Source organism: Schistocerca serialis, chromosome 1, assembly GCF_023864345.2.
Source record: "Schistocerca serialis cubense isolate TAMUIC-IGC-003099 chromosome 1, iqSchSeri2.2, whole genome shotgun sequence".
Classification (NCBI taxonomy): domain Eukaryota; kingdom Metazoa; phylum Arthropoda; class Insecta; order Orthoptera; family Acrididae; genus Schistocerca; species Schistocerca serialis.
The window spans coordinates 1,272,503,464-1,272,527,418 of record NC_064638.1 but is presented as its reverse complement, the minus strand read 5'-3'; positions in this window follow the sequence as shown (position 1 = coordinate 1,272,527,418).

Below are 23,955 nucleotides of genomic sequence, written 5' to 3'. Positions count from 1 at the left end.
AAAAGTACAGGGGGCGATAGGTTATGTGCAACTTGGACCGGAACCGGACTGTCAAAGGGCACAAAAGGAGAAGAGCAGTTGAGGAGTCCACCAGGTTTACAGCGTCTCCCACGTATCAAATCTGTACATAGACGAATCAGTAAATAAGGCTACTGAGTAATTTTGAAAACAGATAAAATTTAAGGAAATATATCTTTCAAGTTTTACCAGGTGCTGTAGAACTACTGTCAGAGACGGGATGGATTAGGAAGATCAATTGAACGCAACAGAGTCTGTCTTGAAAATGGGTTACAAAAATAATAACAGGGCAACTGAATTTAGGCGAATTAAATCAGATTACGCTGAGGAAGTCTTGTAAGGACGTAATACATCATTTTAACCGTATGGACAGGAAAATAAACCTAACTAACCTAAGGACATAACACATATCCATGCCCGAGGCACGAGTCGAAGCTGCGGTCGTAGCGGTCGCGCGGTTCCTGACTGTAGCGCCTAGAACCGCTCAGCCACTCCGGCCGGCGAAGTGCAGGGAAGCTAAGGCGAAATGACTTCATGAAAAACGTGAAGAAATCGAAAAAGAAATTATCGCCAGAAGGACTGTCTCCGCATATTGGAACATAAAAAGAACCTTCGGTGAAATTAGAAGCAAGGGTGATAACATTAACAGTGCAATGAGAATTCCGCTGTTAAGTGCAGAGTAGAGAGTAAATAGGTGAAGAGAGTACATTGAAGGCCTTAATGAGGGGGAAGATTTTTCTGACGTGATGGAAGAAGAAAGAGGAGTCGATATATATAGGGGATACAGTACAGAATTTAAAAGACCTTTGGGGGACTTAAAATCAAATAAGGCAGAAGGGATAGATAATATTCCATCAGAATTTCTAACATCGTTGGGGGAAGTGGCAACAAACCGCCTATTCAGGTTGGTGTGTAGAATGTATGAGACTGGCGACATACCATCTGACTTTCAAAAAAATACCATCCACATAATTCCGAAGACTGCAAGAGATGACTAGTGTGAGAATTATGGCACAGCAGCTTAACAGCTCACGCATCACGCATCCAACATGCTGACAATAATAATATACAGAAGAAGGAAAAGAAAATCGTGGATGTGTTAGATGAGGATCAGTTTGGCTTTAGGAAAAGTGAAGGCATCAGAGAGGCAATTCTGACATTGCGGTTGATAATGGAAACAAGAAAAAAGAAAAATCAAGACACTTTCATAGGATTTGCCGACCTGGAAAAGCCGTTCGACAGAGTAAAATAGTGCAAGATGTTCGAAGTTCTGAGAAAAATAGAGGTAAGATATAGGGAGAGACACGTAATATACAATATGTACAAGAGCTGAGGGAGAATAATAAGAGTGAAAGACGATGAACGACGTGCTCAGATTAAGAAAGGTGTAAGACGGGTGTAATCTTTCGCCCCTACTGTTCAATCTATACATCAATGTAGCAATGACGGAAATAAAATGAAGTTTCAAGAGTGGGATTAAAATTCAAGATGAAAGGATACCAGTGATTTACACTGATGACATAGCTATCCTCAGTAAAAGTGAAGAAGAATTAAGGGGTCTGCTGAATGGAATTAACAATGCAATGAGTGCAGAATATGGAGTGAGAGCAAATCGAAGACAGACAAAAGTAATGAAAAGTAGCAAGAACGAGAACAGCGAGAAGTTTAACAATAGGGTTGGTGATCACGAAGTAGATGAAGTTAAAGAATTCTGCAACCTAGCAGAAAAATAACCCATCACAGTAGGGCAAGGAGAAATGTAAAAAGCAAACTAGCACTGGCAAAAAGGGCATTCCTGACCAAGAGAAGTCTACTAGCATCAAACATAGGCCTTAATTTGAGGAAGAACTTTCTGAGAATGTACGCTTGGAGTACAGCAATGTACGGCAGTGAGACATGGACTGTGGGGAAATAGGAACAGAAGAGAATCGAAGCATTTGAGAAGTGGTGCTACAGACGAATGTTGAAAATTAGACAGACTGCTAAGGTAAGTCATGAGGAGGTTCTGCACAGAATCGGAGAGAAAAGGAATATGTGGAAAACACTGAAAAGGAGAAGAGACAGGATGTTAGGACATCTATTAAGACACCAGGGAATGACTTCCATGGTACTAGAGCGAGCTGTAGAGGGCAAGAACTGTAGAGGAAGACACAGATTGGAATACACCCAGCAACTAATTGAGGATATAGGTTGCAAGTGATATTCGTGGCGGCCTCATCAAACCGGCGGAAGACGACTAGAAAAAAAAAAAGCACATGGGTAACGGGAACAGGGAAAAGGAGAAGAAGAAGATTTCGAACATCAGACGAAATGTCAACATCGCCATTGTTTGGTAGCTGTTTGGAATGTAAACGTCAATGAAAGGCTTCTTCTGGATATGACATACCAGTCAAAACTTGTAGACCTCTTCCTCGCTTAATTGAGGGCGTTATCAAGGCTAGAGGCTCTGTTACACGATATTGGCATGATGTTTTTTGGAGTAGACAAATATTTTGTCTTGTGTGCTTAGCAACCCAAACGCATACATTGGCCTAGGACAGTATTTCAGATTATTTTAAAAACACAAAGTAAGTAAAAGTATTCCTTAGATCAATTTGACACCTGCGTCATTTTACTGAGCAGACTGTACGGACATACGGAGGGTCGTGAAGAAAATTTTACACCTATCTTTCGCGTAAGTTATTCAGACACTGTAGAAAGGCGTGAACCCGTCGAGAGGGTGACGACCGAAGGCTAGCCTCAGCCAAGGCCAGCAGACGAGAGAGACAGGCAAGCAGTGACACCTGACACGGAGTGCGTTCCCAGGGGGAGAGTTTTTACAGACGCTCATAGACGCAGACGGCGATCGGATCGGGAGCTTCCGTATCGTGCCAATCTGCGAGCGCGCGGGCCTCGCTAGACAGGCAGCTCATGTAGGAGTGAGTCTAGGCTGCAGGACTGGCCGGCGCCGCTCTGCGCCTCCCACGCAGGCGTCGCTGCACCCACGTCGGCAGGCAGGGCGCGTGCGCGGAATGCCGCCGCCTGCGCTGCTTGCTAGAACAGCGAGGCTGCAGCTTTAGCTCGCAGCCCAGGAGTGCAGTCTCCGCACGGCGGTCGGGGCACCAGCTGCCTCTGAGAAACGGGGACACACTGCTCTGGAATCCCGTGCCTAAACAGCTTGACAAATGGAATATTCCAAGAGCAATACGACTGGACTGAAGACATCCTCCAGCAGAAAAACCCAGTCAGCCGTTCTCTGTGATAAGGCGCTTCAGATGCAAAGACAGCGTATGGTGTACCTCGAAGTAAAATGGTTTCGACGCTGTTGTTTAACACATGCTGCCAAGATATGGTACCTCAAACATACAGTGAGGTGACAGAGCTCGTGGGACAGTGATATGCACAGACACAGATGGCAGTAGTATTACGCACACAAGGTATGAAAGAGCAGTGCACTGGCGGAGGGGTTACTTATACGGGGTGTTCAGAAAGTCTCTCCGAAGTACCGTATGATTGTTAGCCGCGCGTGCCGTATGTCGCAGTGAATATACCGAAATGAAACTCAGTGAAATACAAGTTTATTAATTTATTGAATATTCATTTTTACTTATAAATTTTCACACTAAATGTTGAAAGTGTCCCCGCTGTTATTGAGTACACAATTAAATTCGTCTAATCATGTTTCCAAACACAAGCTGTAACATTTCTTCTGTAACAGAAGCAGTGGAAGTCGATATTGCAGTTTTCAATTCATCGATGGATTTTGGACGGTTTTTATTGACAGTTGCTTTCGCTGCACCCCAGAAGAAAAAGTCAGGTGGTGTTAGGTCAGGCAATCGTGGAGGCCAAAGTCCGTGTGAAATTATGCGATCACCAAAAACATCAGCAAGCAGTCACATTGAAACGCGAGCTGTATGCGCGGTTGCACCATTTTGTTGAAAATAACCGTCCAGTATTTCACTTAACACAAGTTCCCCTATGAATGGGTACAGAATATTACTGCAGTATCGTTGTGCGTTTATTGTTTCGTTGAAAAATATGGGCCCACAATTCGAAGTCTAGAAATTGTAATCGAAACTCCTATTTTCACAGAATGAAGTGGTTCCTCATGAATACACAATGGATTTGCAGTACTCCACATACGAGAATTTTGTCAGTTCGTGTACCCGGATAAATGAAACCACGCCTCATCAGTGAGAAACGTTTCATTAAGAATACCCCTTCCATTTTGTCGAACGAAATTTTTGAACCATTGACAATAATGCAGTCTCTTGCCGTGATCAGTATTTTTCAGTTCTTGCACGAGTGTCACTTTGTATGGGAAAAGTTTTAATTTTTTCCATACAGCCGTGTGGGGCGTTCCGACACTAACATCGATTTCCTGGGCGAGTTTTCTTACTGACTTGTTCGGACTCGTGGACATTTTATCCGATATATCGAGTAGTTTATCCTCATACAAAACGCTAGGACAACCACTTCTCGGTGCATCTGTCACTGAACCCGCATTTCGAAATTTGCTAATCAAATCTCGCACAGTATCGCGATGTGGGAGTGTTGTCTCTGGGAAAACTGAATTAAATGTTTGACGAACTGGAACTGTGTATTTACCGCCGGCTTTGAACACTTGTTCGACTAAAAACGTACGTTCTTCAATGGTTAGCATTTTCAGAGTGACAAAAACGAAACAAACGAACAAAGGAACTAAACTCAAACTTTCACGTCAACACGTAACGCCACCCACCAACGATACTACTGACGCTGGCTGAGATAAACGAAACAGTGGAATGTTGGGAGAGTCCAGTTGATGGGAAGTAACCCAGGCAGGCGAACAATCATACGCCACTGCGGAGAGACTTTTTGAACACCCCGTACTTAGGTGATTCTTGTGATAAGGTGTACGACGTGATTATGACTGGAATTAACAGACTTTGAACACGGAATGTTAGTTGGAACTAGACGCGTAGGACATTACATTTCGGAAATCGTTGGGGAATTCAATATTCCGAGACTAACAGCGTCAAGAGTGTGCCGAGAATACGGAATGTCAGGTGTTATCTCTCACCACGGACAACGCGGTGGCCGACGGCCTTCACTTATCGACCGACAGCAGCGGCGTTTCTGCAGAGTTGTCAGTGCTAACAGACAAGTAACGCTGCGTGAAATAAGCGCAGAAATCAATCTGGGAAGAACGTCGAACGTATTGGTTAGGGCAGACCGGCAAAATTTGGCGTTAATGGGCTATGAAAGCAGACAACCAACGCGAGTGCCTTTGCTTAACAGTACGACATCGCCTGCAGTGCCTCTCCTGGGTTCGTGACGAAATCGGTTGGATCCTAGACGACTGGAAAACCGCTGCCTGGTTATATAAGTTCCGATCTCAGTTGGTAAGAGCTGATAGTAGGGTTCGTGTGTGACGCAGTCACCACGGATTCACTGGCCCAACTTGTCATCAAGGCTCTGTGCAAGCTGGTGGTGACTCCATGGTTACGTGGGGGCTATGGTTACATCTACATCTACATTTATACTCCGCAAGCCACCCAACGGTGTGTGGCGGAGGGCACTTTACGTGCCACTGTCATTACCTCCCTTTCCTGTTACAGACGCGTATGGTTCGCGGGAAGAACGACTGCAGGAAAGCCTCCGTGCGCGCTCTAATCTCTCTAATGTTACATTCGTGATCTCCTCGGGAGGTATAAGTAGGGGGATGCAATATATTCGATACCTCATCCAGAAACGCACCCTCTCGAAACCTGGCGAGCAAGCTACACCGCGATGCAGAGCGCCTCTCTTGCAGGGTCTGCCACTTGAGTTTATTAAACATCTCCGTAACGCTATCACGGTTACCAAATAACCCTGTGACGAAACGCGCCGCTCTTCTTTGGAACTTTTCTATCTCCTCCGTCAACCCGATCTGGTACGGATCCCACACTGATGAGCAATACTCAAGTATGTTACAAGTAAGTTACATGGAACGGAGCGGTCCTCTGTTCCAGCTGAACGAATCACTGACTGGAGACGGTTATGTTCGGCTACTTAAAGACCTTTTCCAGCCATTCATGATCTCCATAGCACCAAAGTTGGAATTTTTATGGATGTCAATGAGCCAAGTCACCGGGCCACAACTGTTTTTCATTGGTTCGAAGAACGTTCTGGATAACTCTAGATGATGAATTGGCCACCAAGATCGTTCGACATGGGGCACAATCGAGAAGTGAGTTCGTGTACTTCCGCAATTATGGACAGCTATAGAAGCAGCATGGCTCAGTATGCTGCAGGGCACTTCCAACGATTTCTAGCGTCTTGCCATCCAGATTTAGGTTTTCCACGATTTCCCCACATTGTTTCAGGCAAATGTCGGGATGGTTCCCTTGTAAGGGCACGGTCGACTTCCTTCTCCGTTGGTACCTCATCCGAGCCTGTGTTCCGTCTCTAATGACCTCGCTGTCGACAAGACATTAATCTCTACTCTGCTCTCTGCTCCTCCTCCTCTAACGACTTTTTGAGTCCATGCCAAATCGAGTTACTGCAGTACACCGACCGAAAGGAGGCCAGACACTATATTAGGAGGTATCATGTGACTTATGTCACCTTGGTATATGCAGAACGCTTACACACATTGTGTAATAAAATCCAGATTAACGCTATAGATGTCTAATTACGTACTCACTGTGATGGATACATTTCGAGTAGCTTGCCATCTTCAGACGGTCTGTGAAAGTTACATAATAATTTTTATTTTATAAGAAGGTTGGTTAATCGTATTTTTGGATATACAGATATGGCACTTACGTCCATATATCATTAGTGGTCGCTGTCAGCATTTACTGTATTACAACGTGGTGTACATTTTGGACTCTTATGCTACAAGCCGTTTTGTGGGTTACTCCTGTTGTTAATCGTCCTTTCTTGTGATTCTTATAACTTAACGTTTTATAGCCGGATTTTACAGACTGACAGCTGTGACAGTCGGCCAAAGATACTGTATCGTTATAGTTGCTATGCTGCGCTGATGTTATCATTTTGCTGCTGTATGACCTTTGTAATGAATGTTTCTGTGGGTAGTTTGTGTCAGTCCGTTGTCTTCGGTTAGGACTCCAACTAAATTTTGTATCAGATGTTTGCGTTTTAAACCTGTTCGTTCATTTCAAATGTCATCAGGGCGTTATATTGTATGAATGTAGATTTCCATACCTTCAAGCACGTTCATTGTTAAACCTCGTAGAGGTGGAAATATACCTACACACACTACAACGCGCTGATGGCATTTTAATTGAACATACGACTTTAAAACACAAATATTTCATACAAAATGTTATTGAATTCTTAACCGAAGTTAACGGGTCGACACATAAAACTACCCACAGACACATCGATTACAAAGATCATACAGCCCAGAATCATAACATCAACATACACAGCAATTAGAACTGTACTGGAACTTCGATATGTCGACCCGTTATCTTCGGTCAAGAACTATGAAACGTACACCACGTTGTAATACAGTAAATGCTGACAGCGACCACTAATGACGTATGGACGTAAGTGCCATGTCTGTATATCTGAAAACACGCTTAACCAACATTGTTATAAAATAAAAATTATTATGGAACTTTCCCAGACTGTCTGAAGATGACAATCTAGCCGAAAAGTGTCCATCACAACAAATATATAATGAAACTACTATAGCAGTAATCTGGATTTTATCACATAATATCTCTAAAACATATCTTCAACCCTGCTGGCCCACTGGATTTTAAGAATACAAAACGAATAAACTGCGAGAAATCGTAAAGTCAGACATGCCAACACAATTTACCGAAAACAGACACACATCAGCTGTGCTACGAAAAACTTCCGTGGTTTTGGCACAGGCATATCAACAGATGCTGCTGATTTCGCTAAACTGGTACTTTACTTTACCAACAACCACGACTGAACGCAAAGGAAACACGTACGTATTGATTACTTTCTGGGGATGAAAATAGTGACATACGAAAATTTCTATCTTAAGCATTTTCTTGACACCACAGTCAAAAAAATTCATGATGCATGTCGGATCAACGTCTATTCGAGACGATGGCATCACAGGGAAAATGATGTAACTTATTATTTACCCACTATTGCCCACAATAACTGATACCTTCAACCACCCGTTGTCTAGCAGTCTTTTCCCCTGAGGCCTGAAAACAGGGACTTGTCAAGCTACTACCCAGAATGGACTTTGCCACACTTCTCTCTGATTGACGCCCTATTTGCATTCTTCGGGCACTGTCCAAGGTCATAGAACATTTAGTCTACGATCAGCTAACCACTAACAACCTATTCGATGAATACCAACCAGGTTGCTGCAAGTATCTGCTTTAGTAAAAGTACTAGACAAAGGATAGACAAGAGGCGACTATCCTGTGTTTCTTAGATTTCAGCAACGCCTCTGTCGTCTTCGATATTTTGCTCGCGAAACTTAGCAAACATAAATTTGTTTGAGTCTGCAGTGCAGTGGTTTCGCTCGTACCTTACGCCTCGCCAACAATCCTTCATTTCCGGCAAAAAGACTACAAACGTCTTGAATGACAAGATTTTAGACAGTAGCCGTGCCGATGATTCCTTGACAACGGAGTCCCAAAATCTGCGTGGAACACAATTTTCGTTTCAGTGTAGCCATCCAAAGACTATAAGAAATACAGTGCTCGGAAAGAGCGGATTTGCTATCTTGGAGGAGACGATTGTGCGTCTGGTGCACAATAGTACGAGCGGTTCGTCTCCACAAGATGTGGCAGGATAGACGGAATCTTAGCCGGCCGTTGTGGCCGAGCTGTTCTAGCCGCTCCAGTCCGGAACCGCGCTGCTGCTACGGTCGCAAGTTCGAATCCTACCTCGGGCATGGATGTGTGTGATGTCCTTAGGTTGTAAGTAGGCTGTTTAGGTTTTCTTATTGATAACGCCACGTAGCGCTCTGTGTGAGAATCACTGGCTGTGCTGTGTGCAGTCTGTGGCTACTTTGCATTGTTGTCTGCCATTGTAGTGTTGGGCAGCGGCAGCTATTTCTACAAGGACTACAGTGAGTCTTCACCTTCGATGGCCCACCAATACCATTATTTCTACAAGGACTACAGTGGGTCTGCATCTTTGATGGCCCACCAATACCATTATTTCTACAAGGACTACAGTGGGTCTGCATCTTTGATGGCCCACCAATTCCGTAATCTCTACAAGGACTACAGTGGGTCTACTCTGTGATGACCTACCTACCAATATTCTTCGAAACTTCGACTGACTCTGCTGTGGGTTTGCTCTGTTGTGGCCCATTACTGGTCTGCATGTCAAGAGTCAGCACTGTCTTTCCCTTGGAAGGACAACACTACTTCTTCAAGACTGCATGGAAATCCACTACTTCTGTGTGCAATTTCTTTTACTAATGAGACTCTGTGAAAAAAACTGTAATTACTATTATGATGAATGATCAGGACTATCTTCGTGGACTGTGAGAAAATTTTAGCTTTTGACCAACATTGTATCAATAAGTGTGTGCATCTGATATCTTTGTTATTGTAATTATGAAAAATTTTATCAAATCATTATTGGCCACTGCCCAAAACAATTTGTAAAATTTTTTTGTGGGGAGCATGGGGGCTATGTAAGTAGGCTGTTTAGGTTTTCTTATTGGTAACGCCACGTAACGCTCTGTGTGAGAATCACTGGCTGTGCTGTGTGCAGTCTGTGGCTACTTTGCATTGTTGTCTGCCATTGTAGTGTTGGGCAGCGGCAGCTGGATGTGAACAGCGCGTAGAGTTGCGCAGTTGGAGGTGAGCCGCCAGCAGTGGTGGATGTCGGGAGAGAGATGGCGGAGTTTTGTAATTTGTCATGAACTGCTATATATATTATGACTATTAAGGTAAATACATTGTTTGTTCTCTATTAATATCTTTCATTTGCTAACTATCCCTATCAGTAGTTAGTGCCTTCCGTAGTTTGAATCTTTTATTTAGCTGGCAGTAGTGGCGCTCGCTGTATTGCAGTAGTTCGAGTAATGAAGATTTTTGTGAGGTAAGTGATTTCTGAAAGGTATAGTTTAATGTTAGTCAGGGCCATTCTTTTGTAGGGATTTTTGAAAGTCAGATTGCGTTGCACTAAATATATTGTGTGTCAGTTTAAGCACAGTCTTGTATAATTGTTCTAAGGGGACGTTTCAAGGTTAGTTAGGTTTAAGTAGTTCTAAGTCTAGGGGACTGATGACCTCAGATGTTAAGTCCCATAGTGCTCAGAGCCATTTGAACGGAATCTTATATTAAAGCCCACCACCTTGGGTAGCGCTAAGTCATGTTTCACCGATCACGGCAAAATGTAAGGCTTCTGGTAATTACTTGTACGCACAGGCAAGGATATGAAAGGAAGCATTTTACTAGTCACTGCGGAGGAACCAGCACTGAGGGCACAACGAGTGTAGCCCAACAGGTCAAGGAGTATGCAGATTCTGGGAGAGATATTGGAATAATAAACTTTAATCTACACTGTTTGCCGAAAGAATATTTTGTCCTTGCAAGCTTGGAAAAATGAAAGGCTATTCAAGAGCAATGAATGTTGCTCACAAATGATTCATCTGATGCGATAAGGAATCCCAGCTGGCCAGTTATTTCTACGGAATACCCGACCTAATATTGTAGCTTGTCAATTGAAACGTGCCAGTACTGAAGCCTAATACAGAATCAATCTGTATTAGGCTTCAGTACTGGTACACGACGCTGTGGCGCATTATGCTTACTACCTGAGCCCCCATCTCACTCTGTTATTCGCTCCTGAAAACGGGAACGCGTTATGCAGATCTTGGTGCCTCTCGCACCCATCTAGAAAAGATAACCTGAAGATGCCTAAATAGGGCGAAACGCGTCGTTGAAAAATAAAAAAAACTAAAATTGCAACCAAGACAGTTTTTAACCAATACTGTTAAGCACTGGTTTGCTGTATGCCACATATGGATTGGAAGAATTTCTAACCTGAATTTATTAATTGGTGCAGCAAGTGATGCTTTGCTAGTTAATGGCAGCTGTAAATTACCCCAATTGAAATTTCATGTTTTCTAGTTGGATAAGGCATCTCCAGAGCAGTTAAAGAACCCACAGTTATCGCCGGACGAAAGCAGTTTCATCTGGCCACAACAGTCCGCATTGCGACAGACATTTGTATTTGTACAACGCCACGTGACTGTCCGGCAAATGAGTCAGACGCTCGCATCACGCACGGCTGCTCTTAAGCACTGGCATAGGCCACGCCGCCGCCGCAGTGCGAAATCAAACACACCAAAACCGAACAAAAACAAATGAGTTTCTGGGCGAAGACAGACGGGCGCGCGGCCACCGTGTCGCGAGCACGGGTGCGTAAAGGCTTTTGTCACGCGGTAGGCCGCGGCTCGGCTTTTAATCACCTCAAACTATTAGAGGGCAGCGCTGTTAGCGGACAGACAAAAAAGCTCAGGCCCGTGGCTTACCGGCGCGCCGCAAAAAACCACTCATCAGCGACGCCTTTGTCTCCCGACACACGGAACGCCGAGACACCCGGTGTGCAGTGGCGCCTGAACACAGGCAAAACGCACTCCTCCTTCTTCGCCACGGCAGTCTCGGCTCTGCTTGTTTCACAGCAGCAGATATTCTCTTATGAGGATCAGCTCCTACTTGTTCTTGATCTGTGTCTACACCCTGTAAGCCACCACAGAACCTGGTTGATTTTAAAATTTCTTTTCCTCACCCGCAACTTTAGACTCGTTTGAGCTAGAGGTTTCCTCTCCTGTTTTAATCTACGTCCTCATTTACTTCGTGCTTGTTTTTCAATCTGTGTCTCCCCTGCAGTACTTCCCTGCACGGCTTCCTCTAGTACTTCCTCTAGCTTCTGCAGAACACTTCATTTCTTCCAAGTCTACATCATTTCTCTTCATTTAAACCAGAGCTCAAACGCTTAGATTCTCTTATTTTCTGGTTTTCTCACAGCCCGTTATACACTTACATTGAGGCGACAAAAGTCATGGGATAGAGATACGCACATATATAGATGGCGGTGGTATCGCGTACAGAGCAGGTCATTTGCGGAGCTATCGTTTGCACTTTGGTGATTCGTGTAGAAAGGTTTCAAAATGGTTCAAATGGCTCTGAGCACTATGGGACTCAACTGCTGTGGTCATCAGTCCCCTAGAACGTAGAACTACTTAAATCTAACTAACCTAAGGACATCACACACATCCATGCCCGAGGCAGGATTCGAACCTGCGACCGTAGCAGTCACACGGCTCCTGACTGCGCGCCTAGAACCGCGAGACCACCGCGGCCGGCTAGAAAGGTTTCCGAAGTCATTAAGGCCGCAGGACGGGAATTATCAGACTTTAAACGCGGAACGGTAGTTGGAGCTAGACGCATGGGACATTCCATTTCGGAAATCGTTAGCGAATTCACTGTTCCGAAATCCACAAGGTCAAGGGTGTGTCACCGCGCACAGCACAATGGCCGACGGCCTTCACTTAACACGGCTTTCACTGAACACAACTAGCTCTTTATTCACATGAAGTGTGGAGTACTGTTGACACTGTACCACACAAGCGGCTTGTAGTTAAATTGCATGCTTAGGGAATATCGTCTCAGTTATGTGACTGGATTTGTGATTTCCCGTCAGAGAGGTCACAGTACGTGGTAACTGACGGAAAGTCATCGAGTAAAACAGAAGTGATTTCTGCCGTTCCCCAAGGTAGCGCTATAGGCCCTTTGCTGTTCCTTCCCTATATAAATTAAAATTTATAAAAAATAGACGAAGTCACCGAGTGTCTGACCGGATTTGCGACTAGATTCAAGACTTTGTTGCAGACAGAGCTCCACACATCGCTGTTAACACAACGAAATCGCCAGATGTAAAGGTAATTTCCGGACTACCACAGGGAAGTGTGATAGGACCGTCACAGTTTACAATGTGTATAAGTGGTCTAGCAGCGTCGACAGCTCTTCAAGATTTCTCGCGGATGACGCAGATGTCTACAAGAAAGTAGCGGCGCCATACGACAGTATCGATTCGCAGAATGACCTCCAGAGGGCTGGTGAATGGCATAGGCTGTGGCAGATGATCCTGAACGTAAATAAATATAACATATTGCTCATGCGTAGGAAAAGATATCCACTCCTGTGCAGATATAATGTTGATGACAAATTGCCTGAAACAGTATCTACCGTAAAATATCTTTGAATAAATGTGCAGAGCGACTTTAGAAGGGATGAACACATGAAACAAATAGCAAGAAAAGTAGGTGCCAGACTGAGATTCATAGGAAGAAGTGGCTCACCAGACAGTCACGGTATTCCATTATGTCGTGCCTGCTCATGCATCGATCTATCAGGGCGGATATCAAGAGCCAATATCTGTGACATGCTTACACACGACCGCTGATTCTGCCCATGTCGCATCTGAACAGGACCTGTTGTTGTTGTAGCTCTCCGGCTAAAGACTAGTTTTTGTGGATAACTAGTGCAACACCACTCCTGGAAATGGAAAAAAGAACAAATTGACACCGGTGTGTCAGACCCACCATACTTGCTCCGGACACTGCGAGAGGGCTGTACAAGCAATGATCACACGCACGGCACAGCGGACACACCAGGAACCGCGGTGTTGGCCGTCGAATGGCGCTAGCTGCGCAGCATTTGTGCACCGCCGCCGTCAGTGTCAGCCAGTTTGCCGTGGCATACGGAGCTCCATCGCAGTCTTTAACACTGGTAGCATGCCGCGACAGCGTGGACGTGATCCGTATGTGCAGTTGACGGACTTTGAGCGAGGGCGTATAGTGGGCATGCGGGAGGCCGGGTGGACGTACCGCCGAATTGCTCAACACGTGGGGCGTGAGGTCTCCACAGTACATCGATGTTGTCGCCAGTGGTCGGCGGAAGGTGCACGTGCCCGTCGACCTGGGACCGGACCGCAGCGACGCACGGAAGCACGCCAAGACCGTAGGATCCTACGCAGTGCCGTAGGGGACCGCACCGCCACTTCCCAGCAAATTAGGGACACTGTTGCTCCTGGGGTATCGGCGAGGACCATTCGCAACCGTCTCCATGAAGCTGGGCTACGGTCCCGCACACCGTTAGGCCGTCTTCCGCTCACGCCCCAACATCGTGCAGCCCGCCTCCAGTGGTGTCGCGACAGGCGTGAATGGAGGGACGAATGGAGACGTGTCGTCTTCAGCGATGAGAGTCGCTTCTGCCTTGGTGCCAATGATGGTCGTATGCGTGTTTGGCGCCGTGCAGGTGAGCGCCACAATCAGGACTGCATACGACCGAGGCACACAGGGCCAACACCCGGCATCATGGTGTGGGGAGCGACCTCCTACACTGGCCGTACACCACTGGTGATCGTCGAGGGGACACTGAATAGTGCACGGTACATCCAAACCGTCATCGAACCCATCGTTCTACCATTCCTAGACCGGCAAGGGAACTTGCTGTTCCAACAGGACAATGCACGTCCGCATGTATCCCGTGCCACCCAACGTGCTCTAGAAGGTGTAAGTCAACTACCCTGGCCAGCAAGATCTCCGGATCTGTCCCCCATTGAGCATGTTTGGGACTGGATGAAGCGTCGTCTCACGCGGTCTGCACGTCCAGCACGAACGCTGGTCCAACTGAGGCGCCAGGTGGAAATGGCATGGCAAGCCGTTCCACAGGACTACATCCAGCATCTCTACGATCGTCTCCATGGGAGAATAGCAGCCTGCATTGCTGCGAAAGGTGGATATACACTGTACTAGTGCCGACATTGTGCATGCTCTGTTGCCTGTGTCTATGTGCCTGTGGTTCTGTCAGTGTGATCATGTGATGTATCTGACCCCAGGAATGTGTCAATAAAGTTTCCCCTGCCTGGGACAATGAATTCACGGTGTTCTTATTTCAATTTCCAGGAGTGTATCTTAGTCCGCATACTGCCCAGGCGTCGGTATCTTTTATATAGCTTTCACTCACCGCACATCTCTCCATTACCAAACTAGCCATTCCCTGTTGTCCTATCATCCGATCCCTTCTGTTTTTAAAGTTGTGGAATGAAGCTCTTTTTCGCCGTTTAGAAGCAGTACTGCTTTAATAGTAACTCGATTTTCCCATGTAATCTGCAGGTTTCTTCAGCAACACGTCATTTCAAAAGCTTCTACTCTTTCCTTGTCTTTACTGCTTTTAATCTTTGTTTGAGTTCTTAAAAGGCTACAGTCCGGATAAATAGTCTCATAAAGAATTTCTACAAGTAAAGTTAAATTAGGTTGTAAAATCTCTTTTCTTGGCTGTTGATGGTCTACATTTTATTTCTCCGTCGGTTATCTTACAATCCAAATAATGAAATTCATCTATTATACTAAGTGTCTCATCTCACTTCCTAAACTAATTCTCTCAGCATCACCAGACTTCCCTTCACTTCGTTACCCTGCTTTTACTTTTGTTTGTGTTCATGTTACTACTCCTGAAGAACCTGTCAATTCAGTTCAACTAGTTTTCCAAGTCCTTTGCCTTGCCTGACGGAAAAAGAACGTAATACGATAAAGTAAATGTTTTCATTTCAATGAACTGATCTTTAATCTGTTTCCGAATTTCACCCTAGTTTCATTTACTACCTGCTCAATGTAGATGTTGAGTGACGTTTGGAATAGGGTACAGTCCTGCCTCATTCCCTTCTCAAGTAGGCCTATTGCGACTCATGTTCTTCGACCCCTAGAACTGCACTATGGATTTTGTACAAATTGTAGATAACGTTTAACTCCTTCCATTTTATCCTCGTTCGACTTCTGGATCGAAACAAGGGACTAGGAAAAGGAAAATAGCAAATCGTATACATACTTTACAATTATATCTATACACTGAATAAAACCTTAGAAATAAAGTTACGAATAGCCGAGTTGGAAGCGATGACTGTTCAGTTAATTCAGAACTGTGGTAACATACGTGAAGAAAAAATTGTCAGAGACCTCTATTAACTCGCCAAAAACGTTCAATTGGCTGATAGGTTGCAGCCAAATGGTGGCAAAACTGTGTCCTTCCATTCCGATTGGCTTGCAATGGTCTGCCTTTCACTGACCAGTGAGAGGACTGTGGATGAGTTATGGTCAACAGCGGTACGTTTCGTGTAAAATCTAAGGACAGGGAGTCTGTTGTCGGTAAGAACTCTGAGCTGTTTCCCAACACGCCCGCTCGCCCCATCTGTCTCTTGCGCGGAGTGAGTAATTACCATAGCGACCTGTCAGGCAGCCGGCCGGAGTTATGCCCTGGGCGGCGGCAGGCCTAGTCCCACGGGGCAGACCCGGCGCATCAGCATGCGCCGCCCACCACACACGTCCCGCTGTGCTGCGAATACGAGACACAAACACAGGCCGTGCCTGGCTGCCTCTGCTCTCCTATATCTCCATCTCGAGGGAACCACTCTCCCTGCAAGGTGTAAGCTACTTGTTGTGAACTGTCCACTTTGTCAACAAGACCTCTCAACACGTTTGCACAGTGCCCGTAACCAAGAATGCGTCGTGTTAACAGTCTATAAACATAAAAGTATGTCTGTATGGGACCCGCAAAGTCTCTGATATTTGTGTCATTTCGTTTGTGTAAGTACAGGGTGATTCAAAAAGAATACCACAACTTTAGGAATTTAAAACTCTGCAACGACAAAAGGCAGAGCTAAGCACTATCTGTCGGCGAATTAAGGGAGATATAAAGTTTCATTTAGTTGTAGATTTGTTCGCTTGAGGCGCTGTTGACTAGGCGTCAGCGTCAGTTGATGCTAAGATGGCGACCGCTCAACAGAAAGCTTTTTGTGTTATTGAGTACGGCAGAAGTGAATCGACGACAGTTGTTCAGCGTGGATTTCGAACGAAGTATGGTGTTAAACCTCCTGATAGGTGGTGTATTAAACGTTGGTATAAACAGTTTACAGAGAATGGGTGTTTGTGCAAAAGGAAAAGTTCTGGACGGCCGAGAACGAGTGATGAAAATGTAGCACGCATCCAGCAAGCATTTGTTCGCAGCCCAGGAAAATCGACTCGCAGAGCTAGCAGAGTGCTGCAAATTCCACAATCAACTGTATGGAGAGTCCTACGAAAAAGATTAGTTATGAAACCTTATCGTCTGAAATTGGTTCAAGCACTGTCTGCAGCTGATAAGATTAAAAGAATCGATTTCTGTGATTTTATCCTTGCTCAAATGCAAACTGATGAATCTTTCGTTTCAAAGATTGTGTTTAGTGATGAAGCAACTTTCCACACTAACGGGAAAGTCAACCGTCACAATGTCTGTATATGGGGCACTGAGAATCCGCGGGAAACAACTCAGTATGAACGTGACTCGCCTGAGGTGAACGTTTTCTGTGCCATTTCAGCCAATAAAGTTTTTGGTACCTTTTTCTTCGAAGGTGCTACTGTAACTGGACTACAGTATCTGGAGACGTTAGAGAATTGGCTGTTCCCTCATCTCGAACAAGAAGCACAACAATTCATATTTCAGCAGGATGGAGCGCCACCACATTGGCACTTATCTGTCCGTAACTACCTGAACGTCAACTACCCATGGCGATGGATCGGCTGCCAGGCAGCCCGTAACAGAGCACTTCATCACTGGCCTCCAAGAAGCCCTGATATTACCCCCTGCGATTTTTTCTTATGGGGGTATGTTAAGGATATGGTGTTTCGGCCACCTCTCCCAGCCACCATTGATGATTTGAAACGAGAAATAACAGCAGCTATCCAAACTGTTACGCCTGATATGCTACAGAGAGTGTGGAACGAGTTGGAGTATCGGGTTGATATTGCTCGTGTGTCTGGAGGGGGCCATATTGAACATCTCTGAACTTGTTTTTGAGTGAAAAAAAAACCTTTTTAAATACTCTTTGTAATGATGTATAACAGAAGGTTATATTATGTTTCTTTCATTAAATACACATTTTTAAAGTTGTGGTATTCTTTTTGAATCAGCCTGTACTTGTATCCGGGTTTCAGACTGGACCCACCACTTACGTTCGCTGCTGAGGCACTGTTCCAGAACACGGAGAACCTCGGCAATTCCGTTTGTGTGTGAGGGGAGAACTTAAAGTAAACTGGGCCGGCGGTGAGAACTCGGATCGAGGAGGGAGACATGCCAGGGTAATGCGTGCAGTTGTGTGAACCGCTGTGCCAGGGTAACGGAACGGCTGACGCACCCGCCCAGTAAGCAGGTGACCCGGATTCGACACCCGGCCTTGGTAAAAATTTTCACTCGCCGCATCAGCCTATATATACAAACACAGACTGGCGATTTCTATTGACACTGGGCGTAACACGAAACACGTGACGAGCAGTAATTGTTTGGGCTGACTCTAGCTACAACGTGCAAAAATGAAATTCATTAAATGTATTCGCAGCTGCGAATATGGACAACTATCAGCTGGATAATGGAATTGCGACAGTGAAACTTTGTACCGGACCGGGACTCGAAGCTGTATTTCTCGCTCATCGCGAGCTGTCACCTTACCATAAGGTTATCCGTGCATGACTGACGGCAACTCCAAACTTCGATACAACATCACCCATGTGTCTACAAGCGGCACTCCTACATTCACATGTATATTCCTGTACAGGGCAGACGTTTTAACTGAAAGTCGTTCGCCCTGTATCGGCGGATAAATACGATATTGCAGTTCCTATGCTGTTTAGAAGTACGATACACTGTCCCTTCGGACACATATGCACATGCATGCGTGTCCCAAGCAACACTATATCGCACTTCTTAACAGCACAGTCACTGGAACTGGAAATACCTGCCGAAACACCAGAGAAAATTTATCTGAAGGTTTTTACTTGTCTGGAGGGCAAAAAGCGCATAAAAATCAAAATGGCAACCGTTTTGACTGACGCACGACACGTTCAATATGCTGTCCACCGTTTCTGCTATAATTTGAAATCTGGAAACAGCATGTTCCACAACAGATCTAAGTATCGTAAGGGAGGGGGGGGGGGGAGGGGGTACGTTTGGAATGCATTGCGCAATGTATGCATTCAATTTAGCTATGTTCGTGATTGGAGCAGTTAACACAACATCTTTCAGATAACTGCACAGCTAGAAATCACACGGATTACGTTCAAGTTATCTTGACGGCCAGGATGTAGGGAAATGATGGCTCATGGTTCAAGCATCTCCGAAATGCCCCTGCACCAGCCACTTCACTGGCTGCGCAAGGATCTTTCGTATGATTTTAAGCACCTACTTGCAGGCATGTCCACGTTCCTCGCGAACTCCATGTTTGCTCACCATCATTCGATCCCTCCTGCAACGCTGTTGTCATATCTTCGACAGACATCGGATCAACTGCTTTCTTCCCTCTATCACACTACACCTCAAAAGAAGCTCTTTTTTCGAATTTTGTAATCATTTTCTCAAGACCCTTAGCACACATCTACATCTAAATCCATACTCCGCAAGCCACCTGACGGTGTGTGGCGGAGGGTACCTTGAGTACCTCTATCGGTTCTCCCTTCTATTCCAGTCTCGTATTGTTCGTGGAAAGAAAGATAGTCGGTATGCCTCTGTGTGGGCTCTAATCTCTCTGATTTTATCCTCATGGTCTCTTCGCGAGATATACGTAGGAGGGAGCAATATACTGCTTGACTCTTCGGTGAAGGTATGTTCTCGAAACTTTAACAAAAGCCCGTACCGATCTACTGAGCGTCTCTCCTGCAGAGTATTCCACTGGAGTTTATCTATAATCTCAGTAACGCTTTCGCGATTACTAAATGATCCTTTAACGAAGCGCGCTGCTCTCAGTTGGATCTTCTCTAACTCTTCTATCAACCCTATCTGGTACGGATCCCACACTGCTGAGCAGTATTCAAGCAGTGGGCGAACAATCGTACTGTAACCTACTTCCTTTCTTTTCGGGTTGCATTTCCTTAGGATTCTTCCAATGAATCTCAGTCTGGCATCTGCTTTACCAACGATCAACTTTATATGATCATTTCATTTTAAATCACTCCTAATGCGTACTCCCAGATAAATTATGGAATTAATTGCTTCCAGTTGCTGACCTGCTATTTTGTAGCTAAATGATAAGGGATCTATCTTTCTATGTATTCGCAGCACATTACACTTGTCTACATTCAGATTCAATTGCCATTCCATGCACCATGCGTCAATTCGTTGCAGATCTTCCTGCATTTCAGTACAATTTTCCATTGTTACAACCTCTCGATACACCACAGCATCATCTGCAAAAAACCTCAGTGAACTTCCGATGTCATCCACAAGGTCATTTATGTATATTGTGAGTAGCAACGGTCCTATGACAGTCCCCTGCGGCACACCTGAAATCACTCTTACTTCGGAAGACTTCTCTCCATTGAGAATGACATGATGCGTTCTGTTATCTAGGAACTCTTCAATCCAATGACACAATTGGTCTGATAGTCCATATTCTATTACTTTGTTCATTAAATGACTGTGGGGAACTGTATCGAACGCCTTGCGGAAGTCAAGAAACACGGCATCTACCTGTGAACCCGTGTCTATGGCCCTCTGAGTCTCGTGGACGAATAGCGCGAGCTGGATTTCACATGACTGTCTTTTTCGAAATCATGCTGATTCCTACAGAGTAGATTTCTAGTCTCCAGAAAAGTCATAATAATCGAACATAATACGTGTTCCAAAATTCTACAACTGATCGACGTTAGAGATATAGGTCTATAGTTCTGCACATCTGTTCGACGTCCCTTCTTGAAAACGGGGATGGCTCGTGCCCTTTTCCAATGCTTTGGAACGCTACGCTCTTCTAGAGACCTACGGTACACCGCTGCAGGAAGGGGGGGGGGGGGGGGGGAAGTTCCTTCGCGTACTCTGTGTAAAATCGAACTGGTATCCCATCAGCTCCAGCGGCCTTTCCTCTTTTTGAGCGATTTTAATTGTTTCTCTATCCCTCTGTCGTCTATTTCGATATCTACCATTTTGTCATCTGTGCGACAACCTAGAGAAGGAACTACAGTGCAGTCTTCCTCTGTGAAACAGCTTTGGAAAAAGACATTTAGTATTTCGGCCTTTAGTCTGCCCTCTTCTGTTTCAGTACCATTTTGGTCACAGAGTGTCTGAACATTTTGTTTTGATCCACCTACCGCTTTGACATAAGACCAAAATTTCTTAGGATTTTCTGCCAAGTCAGTACATAGAACTTTACTTTCGAATTTATTGAACGCATCTCGCATCTCGCATAGCCCTCCTCACACTACATTTCACTTCGCGTAATTTTTGTTTGCCTGCAAGGTTTTGGCTATGTTTATGTTTGCTGTGAAGTTCCCTTTGCTTCCGCAGCAGTTTTCTACACACATTGGACACACATTGGACCAATGCCATTTTTTATATCTTTCAGGTTCTGGAACTTGAGCAGGGCTACTGGCGCACAGTCACTGTTCTGCCAGCATCGCGCTGTCCTTCACGGAGACATTCGTATCGGGCGTGTGGGACACAAACTGAGCAACAGCCGTGTGCCGCGCGTCTGGTGGAGTGCATATTCTGACACTTAAAGAGCCATATATTGGTCAAATTTCCATTAAGTTTTTTCCCTCACGTTTCGCCTTTGCGTCAGTAATATGCCGTTCAAATTTGACGTCATTATGAACAGTGATTCTCTTTCTACAGCGTTTTGAAACTGGAACTTTAATTATGGACACCCTATAGATATAAACACACAACAGTCTGCATAAAAGTATTGATAATATGCTTACACGAAGTTATCTTCGGAAATTGTCACGGGCCGGCCGGTGTGGCCGTGCGGTTCTAGGCGCGTCAGTCTGGAACCGCGTGACCGCTACGGTCGCACGTTCGAATCCTGCCTCGGGCATGAATGTGTGTGATGTCCTTAGGTTAGTTAGGTTTAAGTAGTTCTAAGTTCTGGGGGACTGCTGACCTCAGACGTTAAGTCCCATAGTGCTGAGAGCCATCTGAACCTCACCCGTCAGAGAAAAACGAGCTTCGTCTCTCCATAGGATGGTCTACGGCCAGCCCTCGTCAACTTCAATCCTTGCGAGAAAGTGGATAGCTAATTCGACACGTCGTTGTACGTCCTGTGGTGTAAGCTGCAGTACGACACGGATCCTGTACGGATGTCGTTTGAGAATGGTTCGAAGCACCTTCCGTACAGTGGACCACGGGATGTTCAACTGTAGCGACACAGCACGCCCACTACCTGACTATCGGGAACTGCGCGCAGCGTTGTCTGCCACAGCAACAGCGATTTAACCAACCACATGTGGTCCAGCCGGTCGTCGGCCTCTTCCCGGAGCGACGCCCAGTTCTCCAGCCGATTCGAACCACTTCATCATACTCCACACAGCAGTTGGAGAAAGAGGACCCCTTTCAGCAGGTGATATCCTCGGAGAGCAGCTGCAGCATTACTGTTGTTTTGACAATAGAGTTTCACCAATAATGTTCTGGCGCTTCTGTCCTGGCTCATGTTGGCACGTCAAAAAGTGCACTGTGACTGGTCATTGTGTGTGAGATTATAAATCACGATGACTGATCACAGCACCTGGTGGCCGTACTTGGAACTGGACGGTGGCGCTGTGACGCGTGTAAATCATGCGCCCCACACTCTGCGCATTAATGCTACCGAGTTTCGTACTCGTACGGTAATTTTCCGTGTTATAACTTGTTAAATAGGGAAAGTACAATTATAACTACCCGGTAGATTAATAGATTAATAGTGCTTCTCTCTGTGACGTGTAAAGTGAACTACAACTCACTGCCAATGGCTGTTCGCTGTCTTTCTTCTGATGACTGCCTCGTCCGATTCCCCATCGGATCCTGTGACAGCATCGTTGATAATCATCGGTTTGCTCGCTAGGTAACCATGTCTCCTGACCAACCAATCTCAGTCAAGAGACTGCACCTCGCCGGCCGGAGTGGCCGCGCGGTTAAAGGCGCTACAGTCTGGAAACGCACGACCGCTACGGTCGCAGGTTCGAATCCTGCCTCGGGCATGGATGTTTGTGATGTCCTTAGGTTAGTTAGGTTTAAGTAGTTCTAAGTTCTAGGGGACTTATGACCACAGCAGTTGAGTCCCATGGTGCTCAGAGCCGTTTGAACCAAGACTGCACCTCCAGTTGCTCATAGGGTAGTGCTGGAGATAATCAAGGGAGGGGGGGGGGGGCTATCTCTCCTGTTAACTGGATCCACTGGCATGCTCTAATAAGCACTTTACAGTCATATGTGTCGCGTAAAGTGGTCCATTCAAGATATCGTACCACCTAAAATATTTGCACTGCTGGCGATTAAAATTGCTACATCAAAAAGAAGTGCAGATGATAAACGGGTACTCATTGGACAAATATATTATACTAGAACTGACATGTGATTACATTTTCACGCAATTTGGGTGCATAGAACCTGAGAAATCAGTACCCAGAACAACCACCTCTGGCAGTAATAACGGCCTCGACACGCCTGGGCATTGAGTCAAACAGAGCTTGGATGGCTTGCACCTTCAACACGATACGACACTTCATCAAGAGTAGTGACTGGCGTATTGTGACGAGCCAGTTGCTCGGCCACCAATGACCAGACCATTACAATTGGTGAGAGATCTGGAAATATACTGAACAGGGCAGCAGTCGAACATTTTGTGTATCCAGAAAGGCCCTTACAGCACCTGCAACATGCGGTCGTGCATTATCCTGCTGAAATGTAGGGTTTCGGAGGCATCGAATGAAGGGTAGAGCCACGGGTCGTAACACATCTGAAATCTAACGTCCACTGTTCAAAGTGCCGTCATTGCGAACAAGAGGTATCCGAGACGTGTAACCAATGGCACCCCATACCATCACGCCGCGTGATACGCCAATATGACGATGACGAATACACGCTTCCAATGTGCGTTCACCGCGTTGTCGCCAAACACGGATGTGACCATCATGATGCTGTAAACAGAATCTGGATTCATCCGAAAAAATGACGT